This window comes from Rhinatrema bivittatum, chromosome 1 (genome assembly GCF_901001135.1).
Source record: "Rhinatrema bivittatum chromosome 1, aRhiBiv1.1, whole genome shotgun sequence".
Taxonomy (NCBI): domain Eukaryota; kingdom Metazoa; phylum Chordata; class Amphibia; order Gymnophiona; family Rhinatrematidae; genus Rhinatrema; species Rhinatrema bivittatum.
In genome coordinates, this window is record NC_042615.1 from 204,125,963 (window position 1) to 204,145,165 (window position 19,203).

At 41.4% G+C, this 19,203-nt stretch overlaps 1 long non-coding RNA gene across 1 annotated transcript; it reads left to right on the forward strand.

The window, feature by feature from the left end:
• The first annotated feature begins 2,874 nt into the window (after positions 1–2,874).
• Positions 2,875–18,778, forward strand: LOC115080256. The gene is made up of 2 exons (XR_003853548.1): positions 2,875–2,976; positions 18,538–18,778. It is a non-coding gene; the product is annotated as an uncharacterized LOC115080256 (long non-coding RNA).
• The last annotated feature ends 425 nt before the right edge of the window (positions 18,779–19,203 follow it).

Genomic DNA, 19,203 nt, shown 5'->3' on the forward strand with positions numbered 1-19,203 from the left:
TTACAATTTGTAACCTATCATTAAAATCATCCATTGTACCTGAAGACTGGAGGGTAGCCAATGTAACCCCAATATTTAAAAAAAGCTCCAGGGGCGACCCGGGTAATTATAGACCAGTGAGCCTGACTTCAGTGCTGGGAAAATTAGTGGAAACTATTCTCAAGATCAAACTCTTAGAGCATATAGAAAGACATGCTTTAATGGAACACAGTCAGCATGGATTTACCCAAGGGAAGTCTTGCCTCACAAATCTGCATTTTTTTGAAGGGGTTAATAAACATGTGGATAAAGGTGAACTGGTAGATGTAGTGTATTTGGATTTTCAGAAGACATTTGACAAAGTCCCTCATGAGAGGCTTTTAAGAAAACTAAAAAGTCATGGGATAGGAGACTATGTCCTTTCGTGGATTACAAACTGGTTAAAAGACAGGAAAAAGAGAGTAGGGTTAAATGGTCAATTTTCTCAGTGGAAAAGGGTGAACAGTGGAGTGCCTCAGGGATCTGTACTTGGACCGGTGCTTTTCAATATATTTATAAATGATCTGGAAAAGAATGCGACGAGTGAAGTTATCAAATTTGCGGATGATACAAAATTATTCAGAGTAGTTAAATCACAAGCAGATTGTGATACATTACAGGAGGACCTTGTGAGGCTGGAAGATTGGGCATCCAAATGGCAGATGAAACTTAATGTGGACAACTGCAAGGTGTTGCATATAGGGAAAAATAATCCTTGCTGTAGTTACACAATGTTAGGTTCCATATTAGGAGCTACCACCCAGGAAAAAGATCTAGTAGTCATAGTGGATAATACTTTGAAATCGTCGGCTCAGTGTGCTGCAGCAGTCAAAAAAGCAAACAAAATGTTAGGCATTATTAGGAAGGAAATGGTTAACAAAACGGAAAATGTCATAATGCCTCTGTATCGCTCCATGGTGAGACCGCACCTTGAATACTGTGTACAAATCTGGTCGCCGCATCTCAAAAAAGATATCGTTGCGATGGAGTAGTACAGAGAAGGGCACCCAAAATGATAAAGGGGATGGAGCAATTCCTCTATGAGGAAAGGCTGAAGAGGTAAGGGCTGTTCAGCTTGGAGAGGAGACGGCTGAGGGGGGATAATGATAGAGGACGTTAAGATCATGAGAGGTCTTGAAAGATAGATGTGGATTGGTTATTTACATTTTCAGATAATAGATTAGGGGGCATTACATGAAGTTAGCAAGTAGCACATTTAAGACTAATCAGAGAAAATTATTTTTCACTCAACGCACAATTAAGCTCTGGAATTTGTTGCCAGAGGATGTGGTTAGTGCAGTTAGTGTAGCTGGGTTCAAAAAAGGTTTGGATAAGTTCTTGGAGGAGAAGTCCATTAACTGCTATTAATCAAGTTGTCTTAGGGAATGGCCTCTGCTATTACTGGCATCAGTAGTTTGGGATCATCTTGGTGTTTGGGTATTTGCCAGGTTCTTGTGGCCTGGTTTGGCCTCTGTTAGAAACAGGATGCTGGGCTTGATGGACCCTTGGTCTGATCCAGCATGGCAATTTCTCATGTTAGGTTCTTAGGAGTTGTAGGAGCGGAAGATGAAGGGTGCAGCATGTGAGTGAGAGGATCAAAGAGAAGTATGGCATGTGAATAAGAGGATCGATATCTGGGGGAATGGTGTGAGTGGATCATTTTTTCCAGGCAAAGAAGATCTACCCCACTTCGTTACTCCTCCCCTCATTACATTTTCCTCTTCTCTTTGATTAAGAACATAAGAAACTGCCAAGTAGGTCTGACCGTGGGTCCATCAAACCTAGTATCCTATTTCCAACTGTGGCCAATCCAATTCACAAGTACCTAGCAAGATCCCAAACAGTAAACAGATTCCATCTTGTTAGCACACAGCGATTAGTGCCTATTTCTTAAGTCTATTTGGTTAGTAAGTTTTACTTCTTCTCCAGCTATCTGTCCAAACTTTTTAAACCCAGCAACCCTAACTGCCTTAACCACATCCTCCAGTAATGAATTCCAGAGGATAACTGTGCGTATATTGGGATGCTAGTCGTGTGGATATGCGCGACAGGCTTGAAGCCTGGTTATGGGTGGGGCAGCTTTCGCAGAACAGTTTGATCAGTTGAAAGAGCAGCCCGCACAGGAAGAGTTACTTCATTTGTACTAAAGGAGGAAAAAAAATTATCCAGATCACTGGTATCTGGGCAGAATAGAAAGAACAAAGTCATGGAGTGACAAATTATTTGTGCTTGGAAAGCTGTGTTTAGGGTCTACCCTTGTACCTTGAAATAGGGTGCTTTGGGGGGTTTCTGAATTGGACTGGAGACTGCTTTTTTTTTTCTTTTTCCTTCTCACATTTGTGGACTCTTTTTTTTTTTTTCCCTATTTTGATATTTTCTTTTCCGCTCTTGAAAGCGGTGGCTGTTCATCTGATAAGAGGTGGCGCCTAGTGCACTGTAAGGAGTGTCTTAGCCCTGTGACTGTGTGCCTTTTTTGCTTTTTGGAAAGTAGTATTTCTTGGCATTTTATGTATTCTTTGTTATTTGCCTGGGAACTCTTATTATGGAACAGAAGTCCTCATACGCTGAACCTCTTGCAAATTTGTACAAAGCTGCTAGTAGTTCTTCGATACTTCCCCTGATGGGTCTGTGGCTAATTCTTCAACTGGTTCTTCGCAGAGCTCTTACGTGATAGTAGTAGAATCAGTGCTTTCAGACCTCGTGAGGAAAATTAAGTTACTTCATTCTGATGTAAGCAATGGAATTAATAACGTTAAAGGTGAAATTAAAGTCCTGAAAGAGTTGATCGCTCAGAATGAGATCTATATATTGGTGAGCAGAATGACTCTACGGCTGACTTTTACAGACATATGAAGGGTTGTGAAAAATGACCAAGGAGATACAAGAATACCAGAATGATTTGAAGAAATCGCCAGCGTTGGAACATATCTGTTCTTGGCGTTCCTGAATCACATAAGGGTGAGGATATTGCTACATTACTTGATGTTGTATTTCAGTCCTGAGTTTCTGGTTTTGGAGAATGCCTGATCAAGTGTGATAGAGTACATAAAGTTGGGTAGCTGCTCTTTGGAGAATGCAGATTCCCTAGGGCCACCAAGGCATGTGTGTACTACTCTGAGGATAAACAAGCCCTTCTCAGTTGAACTGGAAGTACTGATGGCTTGGAGTATAAAGGAGCAGAAATGAAGACTTTCCAAGGCTCTGGATAAGGTCTCCGTTTTCCTTCGTCTCTCTTATTTTTGGGTTAAACAGCATGTTTGTCCACTTTCTGGGTGAAGGAGAGTATGGATTGAGGAAGATTGTTTTGCTTTCCCAATCTTGGGCATCAGGCCAGCTACTGTAGATTGGCTCCCTGTGCTGGCCTGTTTGCTTGGTCCTATTTTCCTTTTCCTTTCTTTTTGTTTTTGTAAGGTGGCCTGAAGTGATTTTTCATATGTATGTTAACAGGGTAAGTTTCCCATGTGGATGATGCTGTTTTTTTGCTATGTAATCATGGCCCAAGTTCTTTAATTTTCTTGTTCACTTCATGTGATAGGGCTAAATTCCCCTGTTAAGAGGTTTGCTCCTAAAGAAGGCTCACCGGCATAAAGTTTTGGTTTATTTAATTCAGGAAGCACATTTTAAAAGAGAGAGAATTGTGTCTTTGGAGCAAATATATTGCCTCTTCCTATATTTGCTTCAGATGTTGTTAAGGAGTGATTATTCTTCTTGGTAAACACTTTCCTTTTGTTGTGAGTAAAGTTTGTAGAGATTTATTTTTTGGCGAGGGGGGGGCGGGGGCAGTATATTTTTGTTAAAAGGTAGTGTGGTGTGATGCCCCATAACACCAGCCTTAGTTTATGCTCCAAATATTAATCAAACTGCTTTTATCTCAACATGCTTCACTGAGCTTTTTGATGTTTCAGAGCAAACTTTATTTATTTATTTATTTGTTTGTTTGTTTGTTTGTTTGTGGGGGGGGGGGTAATTTAATTCTTTTTCCTGGGTTAGAAAATGCTGGTCCTGGGATGTTTTGCTCCATAAACTCCACTGGTTTGAAGAGCTGTAAGAAAAACAATACTTTCTGCGCTTCTCATATCTCATCCTCGAGGATTGATTTCATTTTCATTGAGGTAAAGAACTGAGTTCCTTTGTTGTGTTGATGTGGGTAACGCTGAATGGTCTTATTATGCCCCACTTATATTGAAAAGTACTTTGGATATAAAGGGATCACACTCTGAGTAGATAGAGATTGGACAACTGCTTATTATGGGGTGAGAAAGTATGCTCCTCTATCACAGTTGCCACTGAGGAATTTTTTTTGAGTTGAAAGACAATGGTTAAGTATCTGGTTCAGTACTATGGGAGGTGGCAAAAGCTACTATTTGAGGGAAGTTGACAGCATTGAATGTTACTAGGAAATGCTCCGTTCAAGAGTTAGAAGCGCAGGCTAGAGCAGAGAAAGAAAGCTGAGGCCGTGAATCAGAGCTACCCCTCTTCCATTCTACATGAGAGTGTGTTACATAAAAGAGCTATACTGAAATTTATTGTTGTGCAGAAAGCTGATAATTCTCTTTGCTGAATTAAACAATTGTTCTATGATGAATAAGGTGGGTAAACTGTTAGCTTACAAGTTGAAGGCTGCAGCATGTGCTAATTTGATTATTAGGACTCCTTTGGGTGAAATCTCTTGTAATACCAGGATAATCTGCAATGCCTTTTGGGAGTATTATGTCTCTTTATACTCCTTGAGTTGTCAGCTATTGGGGAAGAATCTGCGTTCTGGAGTATTTGGCCCTTCCTGCGTTACTAGGTAATGCTGTTGGGAGTTTAATCCATGAGGTTAGGAGTGCGACTGGTACTTTGAAGCAGGGTAAGAGCCCAGGTAAGGATGACTTTTTTTCTATTTTAAGACTAATTCACTTGCTCCTAGATTAGCATAATTATATAATGTGTTGTTGGGGGGTGGGGCACAGGCAAGATCATCTCTTTTGGCTTCTATTTCTGTAATTGATAAGGCAGGTAAAAAGATCATGTTGACTGTAATTGTTATAGGCCATTTTCAATTCTAAACTATGACAAAAGATCTTGGTCAAGATACTGGTGAAAAGGACTGAGCGGATGCTCCATTTGTTAGTCAAATAGGGATCAAATTGGTTTTATAAAAGGGGGAGGCAAGATACGGATAAATTTTAGGACACTGGACTTAATGTACCAAGCTAGGAATCTGGGAATCGAATCTCTACTGGTCTCCCTGGATTCTGGAAAAGCATTCAATAGTGTAGAAAGGCCATACTTGCATGCATCTTTTACCAAGTTTGGTTTTAAGGGAACATTTTAAAGGTGGGTCCAATGCCTTTACTCAAACTCTAGGCCCAGGTTATGGTAAATGGTATGCTCTCTGAGTTTTCCTCTTTTCAGGAGAATTAGGCAGGGTTGCCTTTTATTGTCCCTTTTATTCACTCTCACCATGAAGCCTTTTTAGCACTAATCAGACAGCACTCTGGTTTCTTGGAACTGATGGCAGTGATAATCAAATTTCATTGTTTGAATAGGATTTGAAACATAAAAGATCATCCACAGATTTTGAAAGCAGTAGTGGAGATGATTAATGTGTTCAGTAGGGTGTCGGGTTATAAGGTGAATGAATCCAAGCCAACAATTCTTCAAACTTTGGTTAGTCCAGAAACAAAGCAACTATTGAAGGAATCTTTTCCCTTTTAAGTGAAGTAGAGACCATTAAATATCTTGATGTGATCATCTCTTATAAAAGTGGAGAAGCTGAATTGAATTACCTGTCTTTGTTGAAGAAGATGAAAAATTATTTGGCTTTGTAGGGCCCTCTTCAAATATTCTGGTTTGGTAGAATGGCTTCTATTAAAATGAATGCGCACTCCTGCTTTTTATTTTTGCTCGATATGTTGCATATTCAGGTTCCTGCTTGTTTAAGAAACTTCAAAAATTGGTTTCAGGTTTTCTATCCTGTCAAACAAAATCAAAGATGCAGTTTCAAGTCTTGACTGCTCTTAAGGACAGGGGAGGAGTGGTTCTTCTTGATTTGAGAGGTTTTACTGGTCAACACTTATGAAGGGTGTGGGGGTTTTTAGATGAACAATATTTAGCAAAGGGTAAAAATTTTGCTTTTCACTTATGGGCCTCTTCCAAATTTAGAAAGCACTTTCATGACTCTCAGCCCTTCATTTCTTTGATTTTAACAGTTTGGTATACTGTATCTATAGGCAAAAGGTTATCCTCTTTTCCCCTTCCATTGTCTCCATTGGGATAACCCAGATTCCCCTGAGCATTTTACTAAGGTCAGCTTCTCTTTGAGGAGCGCTTATGGCTTTTTCAGGGCAGGTGAATTTTTTTTTTTTAGCAATAATTCTTTTCTGTTAAGGATCTTCAGAAGTATCCCTTTACTAATACCCCTGTTTTTCAATATTTGCAACTCAAGAGTTGGGCTCTTTAAGACCTTTTTAAAACCCTTTGTAGTAGAGGCCTGAGACTTTGAAAAAAATTGGTATTGAATCTTTCAAGCAATACGAATCCAATAACTATCATTTATAAGATGTTAATGGATAGGGAGGAATCTTCCTTGAAGGCTATTAAGTGAACTGGTAAAAAGGATACTGGTTATAAGACTAGCAAGGATGGGTGGGCAGATATATTCATTCTAAGAAAAATAACTCGATCTGTGCATCTACTCAGGAGAACTGGTTCAACATTTTTTTTTTACTGGTATTATACTCCAATTAGATTATTTAAAATGGGGTTTAAGAGAGACCCTTTTTATTGAAAGGGTTGTGGGAAATGAGGCATTTTTATTTACATTAGGTGGCAATATCCCATTATTTCTATATTTTGGTCTAAGATCCTGTTATGGATTTATTTGATTACTAAAGTATATCTCCTCTTGTATCCTGCTTTGTTATTGCTGGGAGACAATTTAAAGGTTTAAACTATTGGTGCTATGCAGCATCCTTCTTTGTTAGTTCATTCCTTAGTATCTCCAAAGCACCTCATTGCACTAAAATGGTGCTCCCCTTCTAAACAATCCATATCTTGTTGGTTTCAAAATTTGTGGCATATATATGCCATGGAGCACTTGACATAGTAAGTCAGACGCTGTTCTCAGTTACTTGAAAATTTGGAGAAAATTTTTTAACTTAATGGATTAGAAAGGGAAGGGTTTGTTTCAAGGGGTAGTTAGCTCCACCTGGGATTATTTGCCTTTATTTTGGTTATCCATTATTGCAATTTTTGTTGGCATGTTTTCTTTGTACCCTTGTGGAGCTGAGTCTATGGAGCTTGGCACAACTGACCACTTTTTTTTTTAGTTTGATATTATTTTAGTTTCTTATGTTTTATTTTTGGAGATGAGTTTCTGATAGGTGGTTCTTTTAAAAAAATTTTTGTTGATATTTGTATTCTGGTTATTCAGCTTTTGTATATTTTTCCTTTTTTTTTTTTTTTTTACTATTTTGGTTATTTCTTTTTTTTTTTTTTTTTTTAATTCTTTATTTATTGCTTTACAAACTTAATTACAATAAACAAATTACAATGAAATAGAACTCATGTCAATCATAAGAAAACAAGGAACAAAACAATTTCTGTAACATTTATCCCTTATTTGACATTTATTCAAAACAAGGTAAAATTAGTGAAATCTTCTATTGAATGAATTATTAATAGGTAAAATTACACATTAGGAAAATTTATACATCATATCTTGACCTTTTTTTTTCCAATTACCGGTCATTAGTTTCGAGGAGATCTTTTAAACCTTTGGGATCGGAGAATATATAGTTATTTCCATCTATCTTAATAAAACATTTGCACGGGTATTTTAAAGAAAAAGTTCCTCCTTTCTCAACTACTTTTCTTCTATATTACAAGAAATTTCTTCTTCGGTCTTGAGTTTCCTTAATTAAATCAGGGATAATCCACACTTTTTGGCCGTAGAAAGTAGTTAGTCTATTTCGAAAAAAAGACCTCAAGGTATTATCTCTATCCGTGGAAAAAGCAAATTGAATTAATAAAGTTTCCCTTGTTTTTACTTCAATTTCTTCTTGTGATTTTTGTAGTAAGTCTGATAAATCTATAGAGTTCTCTTCTATTTCTTTTTCATCACTATTCTTTATTGGCTGTTCTACTTCAGATTTTTTCTTTTTTCCAGTTAAATAAAAAGCTTTTACGACTACTGGCACACATTTTTCAGGGATTTTTAACACTTGGATGGCATAATTTCTAAATAACTCAATGGGGTCCATTTTTTTTATAACTGGAAAGTTGTTAATTCTTAAATTTAATGACCTCACCGTATTTTCCAAATTTTCTAATCTCTTATTTGTTACTTCTTCTTTATTAATCTGATGGTTTTGAATCTTTTCTATTTGAAGTACCCGTTTGTCTATCTTATTTATATCATCTCTTTGTTTAGCCAAATCATTAGTATTTTGATATAAAGAATTTGATGTCTTTAATACTACTTCAGTTAAATTACCTATAGCAGTATCTAGCTTTTCCATATATGCCCATAAACTATCCATAGTTACATTTGCAGGTTTTGACCATTTCTTGTCTGTTTTTATTAATACCTCAATATTGTCAGACTTACTTCTAACAAGATCAACATTTCCAGGTGTACTAGTTTCTATCGGCATTAGAGAGGAATTTTCCAATATACTCATTCTTACTTGTTGTTCCAAACCACTTAAATCCAACTTCCCATTAACTTTCCCTTTTCCTATTACTATTTCTTCTCCAGAATCTTTGGGGTTTAAAGATCCCTCTAATAAACTGCTCGGACTTATTGGGGACAGACCCCCTTTTCCGGGCGGAGATGGAGGAACCGGTTCCCCTGGGCTCAAGGATATCTCAGTAGTCAGGGAGGAAGCACTTCGTTCTAGTGGATTTCCTCCAGCGACTAACACCTGTAGGGGATTCTGTGGGTCAAGCCAATCTAATACTGTCTTTTGTCCTACTTCAGGAATTGTCACTTCACTAGAAGGCCGTATTCTGGCCTTTCTCTTAGTGTGCGGCATATTTAAGGAAAAAATGTTTAAACCATGAAGAACAAAGAAGTATTCAATGGTAGATGTATATAAATTTACAAGATTTCACTAAAGAAGTCAGAAGGAGGTCTAGCTCTTACCTAAAGGGATTTTTTCAGTATGTTCGAAGCATTTTCTGTGGAGTAAACATCCAGTTTTCTAGAGCGAAATCCCAGCGAAGGCCCGGCAAAGCCCAGCTTTGCCGCGCGCCCCTTAAACGCGCGCGGCTTTAGCAGCGCGCCGGCTCTGCTGCGCGCCGCTACAATACTTGAATTTAAAGGTCGAAGCCCTGGTCCCGCCTCCACTGGAAACGCCCCCTCAGACTCAGGAAATGAAGCAGCTGATGAAAGTCAAGCCGTCGGGGCAAGCTACCGCTTACCCCCGGTATCTGCTTCAGATAGGAAAAAGGTGTAAACGCTTAGCTCTCCTCCCGGCTCGGGTTTCAAGGCACAGCGACAGCAATTTAAAGGTCCAAGCCCTGGTCCCGCCTCCACTGGAAACGCCCCCCTCAGACTCAGGAAATGAAGCAGCTGATGAAAATCAAGCCGTCGGGGCAAGCTACCGCTTACCCCCGGTATCTGCTTCAGATAGGAAAAAGGTGTAAACGCTTAGCTCTCCTCCCGGCTCGGGTTTCAAGGCACAGCGACAGCAATTTAAAGGTCCAAGCCCTGGTCCCGCCTCCACTGGAAACGCCCCCCTCAGACTCAGGAAATGAAGCAGCTGATGAAAGTCAAGCCGTCGGGGCAAGCTACCGCTTACCCCCGGTTTCTGCTTCAGATAGGAAAAAGGTGTAAACGCTTAGCTCTCCTCCCGGCTCGGGTTTCAAGGCACAGCGACAGCAATTTAAAGGTCCAAGCCCTGGTCCCGCCTCCACTGGAAACGCCCCCTCAGACTCAGGAAATGAAGCAGCTGATGAAAGTCAAGCCGTCGGGGCAAGCTACCGCTTACCCCCGGTATCTGCTTCAGATAGGAAAAAGGTTGTAAACGCTTAGCTCTCCTCCCGGCTTGGGTTTCAAGGCACAGCGACAGCAATTTAAAGGTCCAAGCCCTGGTCCCGCCTCCACTGGAAACGCCCCCTCAGACTCAGGAAATGAAGCAGCTGATGAAAGTCAAGCCGTCGGGGCAAGCTACTGCTTACCCCCGGTATCTGCTTCAGATAGGAAAAAGGTGTAAACGCTTAGCTCTCCTCCCGGCTCGGGTTTCAAGGCATAGCGACAGCAATTTAAAGGTCCAAGCCCTGGTCCCGCCTCCACTGGAAACGCCCCCTCAGACTCAGGAAATGAAGCAGCTGATGAAAGTCAAGCCGTCGGGGCAAGCTACCGCTTACCCCCGGTATCTGCTTCAGATAGGAAAAAGGTGTAAACGCTTAGCTCTCCTCCCGGCTTGGGTTTCAAGGCACAGCGACAGCAATTTAAAGGTCCAAGCCCTGGTCCCGCCTCCACTGGAAACGCCCCCTCAGACTCAGGAAATGAAGCAGCTGATGAAAGTCAAGCCGTCGGGGCAAGCTACTGCTTACCCCCGGTATCTGCTTCAGATAGGAAAAAGGTTGTAAACGCTTAGCTCTCCTCCCGGCTCGGGTTTCAAGGCATAGCGACAGCAATTTAAAGGTCCAAGCCCTGGTACCGCCTCCACTGGAAACGCCCCCTCAGACTCAGGAAATGGAGCAGCTGATGAAAGTCAAGCCGTCGGGGCAAGCTACCGCTTACCCCCGGTATCTGCTTCAGATAGGAAAAAGGTGTAAACGCTTAGCTCTCCTCCCGGCTCCATTTTGGTTATTTCTCACTTTGTTCTTAATAAAAATGTTAAGATTTAAACAAAAATGCCTTGCAGGTTGCTGGTTTCAGAGGCCATTATGCACACATTTTAAAGTTGAAGAGAGAGCTAGTTTTGTGTTTTTATGTCATCTTCCTTCAACTCCAAGTTGATGTAAAAAAATTGAGGTGGTAAGTGTTGCGTCCGTCAGTCACAGAAGGCTGTGACCGCTCTGCCTCACCTCTCTTTTGCCTTTCTCCTCCTCCATGGGAAAGTTGGCTGCCTCCAGTGCTGAGTGCCGAGACCCTCAGCATCTTCCAAACAGCATGGGCATCCCCGTCCGCCATGCTCCTTCCCGTGGCCGCCTAGGGCACGTGCGTGCACGCTGCCCACGCTTAGCAATACATCATGGCGGGAACCCCACGCTTATCAATACATCATGGCGGGAACCCCACCGCATGACGTCAGTACCTTTGGGTATTTAAGCCTCCGCTTCGCACCAAATCAACGAGTTAGAAAAGACTACGGTTCTGCTTCTCTGACCGCTTCTAAGCTGCTCGCTTGAATTCCTCGCTACCCTCCGTGGTATACTTCTCCTAACGAAGTTCTGGGTACCTGCTCCTTGGGGGGCCTCTTGCTTCCATGTACCTTCGGGGTTCTACTCGCTAACTTTAAGGCAATCGCTCCTCAGGGGTCTTATTTACTCTCTCTTATAGGATTCCTCAGTGCTCCTAGGTACTCACTCCTCGAGGGCCTTGCCAGCTCAGGGTTTCCTGCACCACGGACCTCAGGTCCCTGCTGCATCCTGCTACCAAGGAGGATTCCTGCACTGCTACCTCTGTGAGTGCTTTTATGCTCCAGCTCTCCAGTTCCACCCTCCAGGTTTGGCTTATCCCGCTCCATGGAAGCCCACCAACCTTTGCTACATCCTGGTGAGATCATCTACTACTAAGTCTGTCCAAGCTTATTGGAAGATCGCTGGACTACATTGCTATCCTCTTATTGAGCAGGTATCTTCAACCTACAGCAGTACAATAAAAGCTTCCTGGCTATTTAGTTTTCCGAAATGCTCTGCTTTTATGAGCTGTTTTGCATTGATAAATATTACAGACCATGTTGAATTTTACACCGAGTTTCTTATGGTTAACACCATTATGGATGCTGACTTCTACACCTGAGGAAGCTCATATTGGAGAGAACTTCATTGGTTGCCCATGCAATAAATTATACATGGGTAAGACACTGAGAATGATTAAAATACGTATAATCGAACATAGGTCAAATATTAATAACCTAAGGGAGAACGCACCGTTAGTTGAACATTGGGTACAATTTTCTCATGCAGTAACAGATTTAAAGTTTTTTGTTGTGGATGTGGTTTGCCCTCCGGTGTGGGGAGGAAATTTTTCTGACATTTTGATTAGAAGGGAACAAAAGTGGATCTATCTTTTGGACACGGTAGCTCCTCGCTACTCGCCAGCAACAAGAGCCGTGGCAGCAGTGATAAATACGAGTGAAGCGGTATTTAATTTATCGTCCCCCCCCGTTATCGACTCCTGAGATGAAAATACTTGCAAAAGTTCTTTCTTTTGTACCTACCATAAAACATGATGACTTTAATCTTCAAGTTCATCTGTATCGTTTCTTTCGTACATTTAAATTAAAATTATTTTTTGCCGGGTCTCCCAGCCCCCATGATGGATCATTAGTCTGTATAAAATCCAAATGGGTCCCTCCTCTCCCCGCAGACCCGCTGCTAATTGCTTTTGAGAAACTTGTTCATTCTGACTTGAAAGATCTTAATTTCTCCCAGGATTATGTCTTTTTCAATTTATCAAAAGATGAATGGCGAGCCATCAGATCACTGGCAGAGGATCACAGAATTGTCATAAAACCTGCTGATAAGGGAGGGGGAATTGTTATCCTAAACAGATCAGATTACGAGGCTGAAATATTTCTCCAACTAAGCGACACTGTTTTTTATCACCCACTTTTGATGGATCCCACCAACACACTTAAGGCTTGTATTAAAGATCTTGTACAGGAAGCATTGGATCATAAATTTATTACAACTCGGGAAGGTCAATTCTTAGTATCTGAGTATCCGGTTACCCCTGCTTTCTATATACTACCTAAGGTCCATAAATCCTTAGATAATCCACCTGGGCGACTCATTGTATCTGGGATTGGATCCCTTTTAGAGCCATTGTCTAAATTTATTGATATTTTTTTAAGACCATTTGTTCCAAAGATCAAGTCATATGTCAGAGACTCCTCGCACCTTATTTCTATTCTTCAGCTACTTTCAGTACCAAGTGACTCTTGTTTTTGGTCACTTTAGATATAGTTTCACTGTATTCAAACATCCCCCAGGAAGAGGTACTAGAGGTTATTGAACATACTCTGAGTTTGAGATCTGGTCGCATTAGAGTTCCAACAGACTTCTTCCTAAGTTTGGCTCGCCTAGCCTTAACAAAAAATTTTTTTGCATTCGGTTCCCAATTCTATCAGCAGGTAAAAGGCACAGCTATGGGAGCCACGATGGCTCCCAGTCTAGCCTGTCTTTATGTTGCAATGTTCGAAGATAAATATATTTACCCTTCTGGTTGGTCTCAATTTTTATCGGTATGGTTGAGGTATATCGACGATATATTTTTAATCTGGTTAGGTACCGATATACAGTTTTTTGTTTTTCTGGATTGGCTCAACAGTTGTGATGTTAATTTGCAGTTTAATTTTGATATTCAACCTACTTGTATTTCTTTTTTGGACATTTTGATGTCTATGGATAACAACCAGTTTCATACTAACATTTTTCGCAAAAGTACTGATAGGAACACTCTTTTGAATTATGATAGCTGTCACCCCCACTTTCTTAAGCAGAACATTCCCACAGGTCAGTTCCTTAGGTTGCGCCATCTGTGTTCTACAAAGGATGAGTATGTCTCCCAAGCTAAGCAGATGATGGCTCGGTTCATCTTGAGCGGGTTCCCCCGTAGGATTTTGAAACAGGCATATAAGCGGGCTTTGTTTGTAAATCGAGATCTTTTGTTTCTACCCAAAAATCCGTGTGAAGATGACTCTGTGAATTGTATTCTCCCTTTTTCTGTTAAAAGTAAGGATATTTCCAACATTATTCGTAAACATTGGGTGGCATTGTCCCTGAATCGTCTTTTTAACTCTTCCCTTCAGTTCACGTATCGTGGGGCAGAAATTTAAAAGACATGTTGGTTCACACTGTACATAACTCTGAAGCGCCTGTTGATGGAGGTGGCCACAGACCGTATGGCCACTGCTCAGTGTGGGCCGGATTTTAAAAGGGTTACACGCATAAGGTACGCGCGTTACCCTTCTAAAACGGCCCTGTGCGCGCCGAGCCTATATTGCATAGGCTTCCAACGCGTGCAAAGCCCCGGGACGCGCACAAGTCCTGGGGCTTTCTTGGGGTGGGGGGGTCGGGGGCGTGACGCGGTTGGCGCATCATCCAGGGGCATTGTGGGGGCGTGACGCGGTCGGCGCGTCATCCGGGGGCGGTGCCGCGGGCGTGGTTTCGGCCCGGGGATGTTCCGGGGGCGTGGCTGCAGCCTCTGGACCAACCCCCGGACCGGAACATTGCGCATGCAAACTTACGCCTGCCTTTAGCAGGCGTAACTTGTGCGATAGAGGTGGGGGGGGGGTTAGATAGGGCCAGGGGGTGGGGAAGGGAGGGGAAGGTGGGGGGAGGCGGGAGGGAACGGGCAGCACGCGCAAGTTGCACAAATGTGTACCCCCTTGTGCACGCCGACCCCAGATTTTATAAGATACACGCGGCTACGCACGTATCTTATAAAATCCAGCGTACTTTTGTCTGCGTGCACGCTGTGTTTTAAAATGTACCCCTGTGTTCTCTAACGATGGTTATTTCCAACTTTATTCATCCGACCACACAAAGAATTTTTACTCTACAGAGTTCCTCTGACTGTAATTCTGCTGGGATGGTGTATATCAACAGTTGCCCATGCAATAAATTATACGTGGGTAAGACACTGAGAATGATTAAAACGCATATAATCGAACATAGGTCAAATATTAATAACCTACAGGAGAACGCACCATTAGTAGAACATTGGGTACAATTTTCTCATGCAGTAACAGATTTAAAGTTTTTTGTTGTGGATGTGGTTTGCCCTCTGGTGCGGGGAGGAAATTTTTCTGACATTTTGATTAGAAGGGAACAAAAGTGGATCTATCTTTTGGACACGGTAGCTCCAAATGGACTCAACTGTGACCTCGAGTGGAGTTTCTTCACCTGAGAGTACTCCCTGTTTTGTGTACTTACCTGCCTTGTTCTGATTGGCTACCAATTCTCATGCTGTGATTGGTTGTCCCTATCCGCGCCAAAATGTTCGTGGCGTTTAAATTCTGGTTGCGCTGTAACTTTGTTTTTACATATTGAGAAGGTATGTTTTATTTGGCCTTTGATTGTTTGACTTTACTGTGAGACTAATATACAAGTTATCTGTGTGTCGGTTTTTACCCTTTGTTGTTGTTGATCCGTGGTTGAATGTATTTATATCTATTGTTACAGAACACTTGATTTAACGGTGTTGTCCCTCCCGATGCAGCCAGTGGGCGAAACACGGGGTCTGTGTTGGGGGATCCCTACTTTGTATTGGAATAGTACAATTAACAGAACAGTGGAGTTGCCATATGACTACATATTAAATGAACTTTTGGATCTACAAAATCTGGTCTGCACGTCTCGTTATTCATATTATATAATTTTATACAATGCACTGGCTCAAGGACAGCTATTTGTAGCTAAGTTGTTAAATCCAGTCATACACCTTGTAGATGATTCACTGATTGAGTGGTAACCATTTTAAGTTTGAGTACAGGGGTTATATGGTAAAGTCCCAGACCCGCTGAAACTTGCCATTGTCAAACCCCTCCTAAAAAAAACCCTCCCTCGACCCCCAATGACCCAGCAAATTTCCGACCTATTTCCAGCCTGCCCTTTATCTCCAAAATCCTCGAAAAGGTAGTCAACACTCAACTCACGGACTTCCTCAAAGACCATAACATCCTACATCCATCACAATTTGGTTTCCGTAAAGTACGCAATACTGAAAATCTTCTACTAGCAGTCACAGACACCGTTCTCAAAGGTATGGACCATGGTCAATCGTATTTACCGGCCCTCCTAGACATCTCGGCAGCCTTTGATACTGTTAATCACCAAATCCTAATTTCCTGCTTAGCTGAGATAGGCATCTCCAACACAGCCCTGTCATGGTTTTCCTCCTACCTCAACCATAGAGAGTACATAGTAAAAATTGATAAGGCTGAATCCTCGCATTTTCCCCTCACACATGGTGTCCCACAAGGCTCCTCTTTATCTTCCACCCTTTTCAATATTTATCTTTTGCCATTATGCCACCTACTCTCTGATCTAAGCCTGAAGTTTTTCCTGTATGCTGATGACGTGCAAATTCTTATCCCTATTCAAAATTCCCTTAATGAATCCATACAATTCTGGGAATCTTTGCTTGTCCCCATCAATTCCCTCCTAACTAATCTCCATCTCGCTCTAAATGCTTCAAAAACAGAAATCCTCATCATCTCTAAGCAATCGGACCACTTATCCCACCCTACCATCCAGAACACTGCCCTGGCTCACACCCCACTGCACTCGGTCAGAGACCTAGGCGTCTCCCTAGATCAACACCTAAATTACAAACCTCACATTATGTCTCTTTTAAAGGCTGGCTTCTATAAACTCCATGTCCTTAAAAAAAACTTAAACCCCTCCTCCACACCCAGGACTTCCGCACAGTCCTGCAGACGACTATTCTTTCGAAACTAGACTATTGCAACTCCCTTCTCCTGGGCCTCCCTTCATCCACCATCAAACCCTTGCAAATACTACAAAACGCCATGGCGAGGATCATAACCAATACTCGTAAAAGGGATCACATCACCTCCATACTAAAGGATCTACACTGGCTACCTATCCCCTTCCGCATTCAATACAAAACACTTACTATCCTACACAATTCGCTCTATAAACACAATTCTCCCTGGCTCGAGGAAATGCCACGTTTCCGCTCTTCTAACCGTCCCACTAGAACCCCCCCTTGCGGGTACCCTGCACACTCCATCCCTTAAAACAGCACACCTTACCCTCACCAGAGAAAGAGCCTTCTCCATTGCTGGCCCCTGCCTCTGGAACTCCCTTCCCAGCAATCTCCGTCTAAAACCATCTTTATACAATTTCAAAAAAGGCATCAAGACATGGCTTTTCAAACAGGCCTACCCGGATGCAAACCAAACTTAGACAGTTACTCCCTAGATCGCTTTCTGCCCACCTACCTTTCCACCCTTCCCCCCTCCCTCTTTCCCCCCAGTGTAGCCTCTGCCATTTCTGCTACAGGAATTCGCCTTGGTATCTTGTATATACCTGTATTTAGTTCTCCAGTTTTAACTTATTACATATCTTATAATGCGAATTTAAGCAAGTTAATATGACTATCCTGTTTTTTTCTGATCTGCTTTCCTTTCCTTCTAACTTAGTCTTATCCACTCCTGCCCTCCTTCCTCTCTCCTCTTCCAGCCTGCTCCCCCCTTTCTCCCCCTCCTCTTTTTTGTAATTTTCCCTTTCTTTTGGTTATTTGTAAACCGGTGTGATGTGTTCCATGAACATTGGCATAATAACGTTCATAAATAAATGTTGATTCCGCTTAGTACCAGAAATTAGACGAGCAGCAGAGTTTAACAGTAATTGCAAAGGTTGTAATGTGGAAGCTGGCAGACCAAGGTAAAGACTTGATTGATGACCTATACTGTAATCATTGGAGAAAAAACTGCCTGAACAACTGTTTAAAAATATAAGGCAAAAGTAAATGCCTTAGAACTGCAATTACTCGTTTTGAAAAATCCAGATCTAACGACATATTTAGTCTGGGGTTTAAAAGAGAGGTGAGAGTCAAATCAATACTCTTAGACTTTTAATCAAATTAGAAATACTGAACAAATAGTTTCCCAACAAAATCGCTGGGTAAGCTTTTGTGGTATGAGATGGAATTATCACAAATTCTGTTTTGGCCACGTTCAGGGATAATTTATTATGATGTAACCAAGACAGAATGAAGGACAGACATATCTAGGAGCTCCATCGATTCCTCCCAGGTGTCATGCAGATGAATGAAAAACTGTATCGTCTGCATAAATTTTATATCCATCACAAGCAGTTGCAAGCAATTTTGCAATGGGAGCCAGATAAATATTAAATAGGACTGCCGAGAAAGCAGAACCTTGCAGAATTCCTGTATCCCATAGAGATTATTTGTGAAACTTTGTTACTACATTACCTGTAGTGATCGATTCCTAATAAAGGATGTGAACCATTCTAAAACTTTTCCAGCAATGCCGCATTCTTGAAGACGAAATAAAAGTATGCCATGATCGACTGTATCAAAAGCAGCAGAAATATCAAGAATTACTAGAAGGAATTTGTTGCCACTATCAAGCCGCCTTCTAAAAGAATCTGTGAGAGATGAAAGCAGAAGCTCTGTACTCAGATTTTCTAAAACTAAATTGGTGGGGATCTAAAATCTCATTTTTTTCAAGATGAACGGTTAACTGTGTCAAAGCAGCATTTTCAATTACCTTTGCAACAAAAGGCAAAGAAGAAATGGGTCTATAATTGCTTAAATCTGTTAAATTAAGTGTTTTTTGTTTTTGTTTTTTTTAATAGGCTTCACTATGGCCTTTTTGAAAGTATCCGTGAACAACCAGACTATCAACCACCTGGTACTAGAGTTCTTAACAGTCTGCAGATTTCTTCTGCCAAGTTGCTGCTCTCTCCAAATTGCAGCGCACCTACAGACAGGTTCTTCAGAAATGCTGGACCAGATCATCATCCACAGGAATTTCAGCAGTTGCGGCAGAAAGTGGAAAGAAACAGGATTCCAAATAAAGAATGGGACATCCCTGCAGATTCACTCATATGGTTATTGAGAACAAGCATACCACAAAGAGAATGAAGAGTAGAATCCAGGGAAATGTAGGATGCGGACAGTAGAACTCACACACACACACACACACACACACACACACACCACCTTTCTCAATTGTGTGTATTTTATTTTTCTTTCAACAACAAAGGACTAGATTTAAGTATTAATTTATCTTATAGCTGATAAAAATAGAATTGGACATGACTTATCACACCCACCAATTAATATTTATTATGAAACTGTTACAGTACATAAGAACATAAGAAAATGCCATACTGGGTCAGACCAAGGGTCCATCAAGCCCAGCATCCTGTTTCCAACAGTGGCCAATCCAGGCCATAAGAACCTGGCAAGTACCCAAAAGCTAAGTCTATTCCATGTAACCATTGCTAATGGCAGTGGCT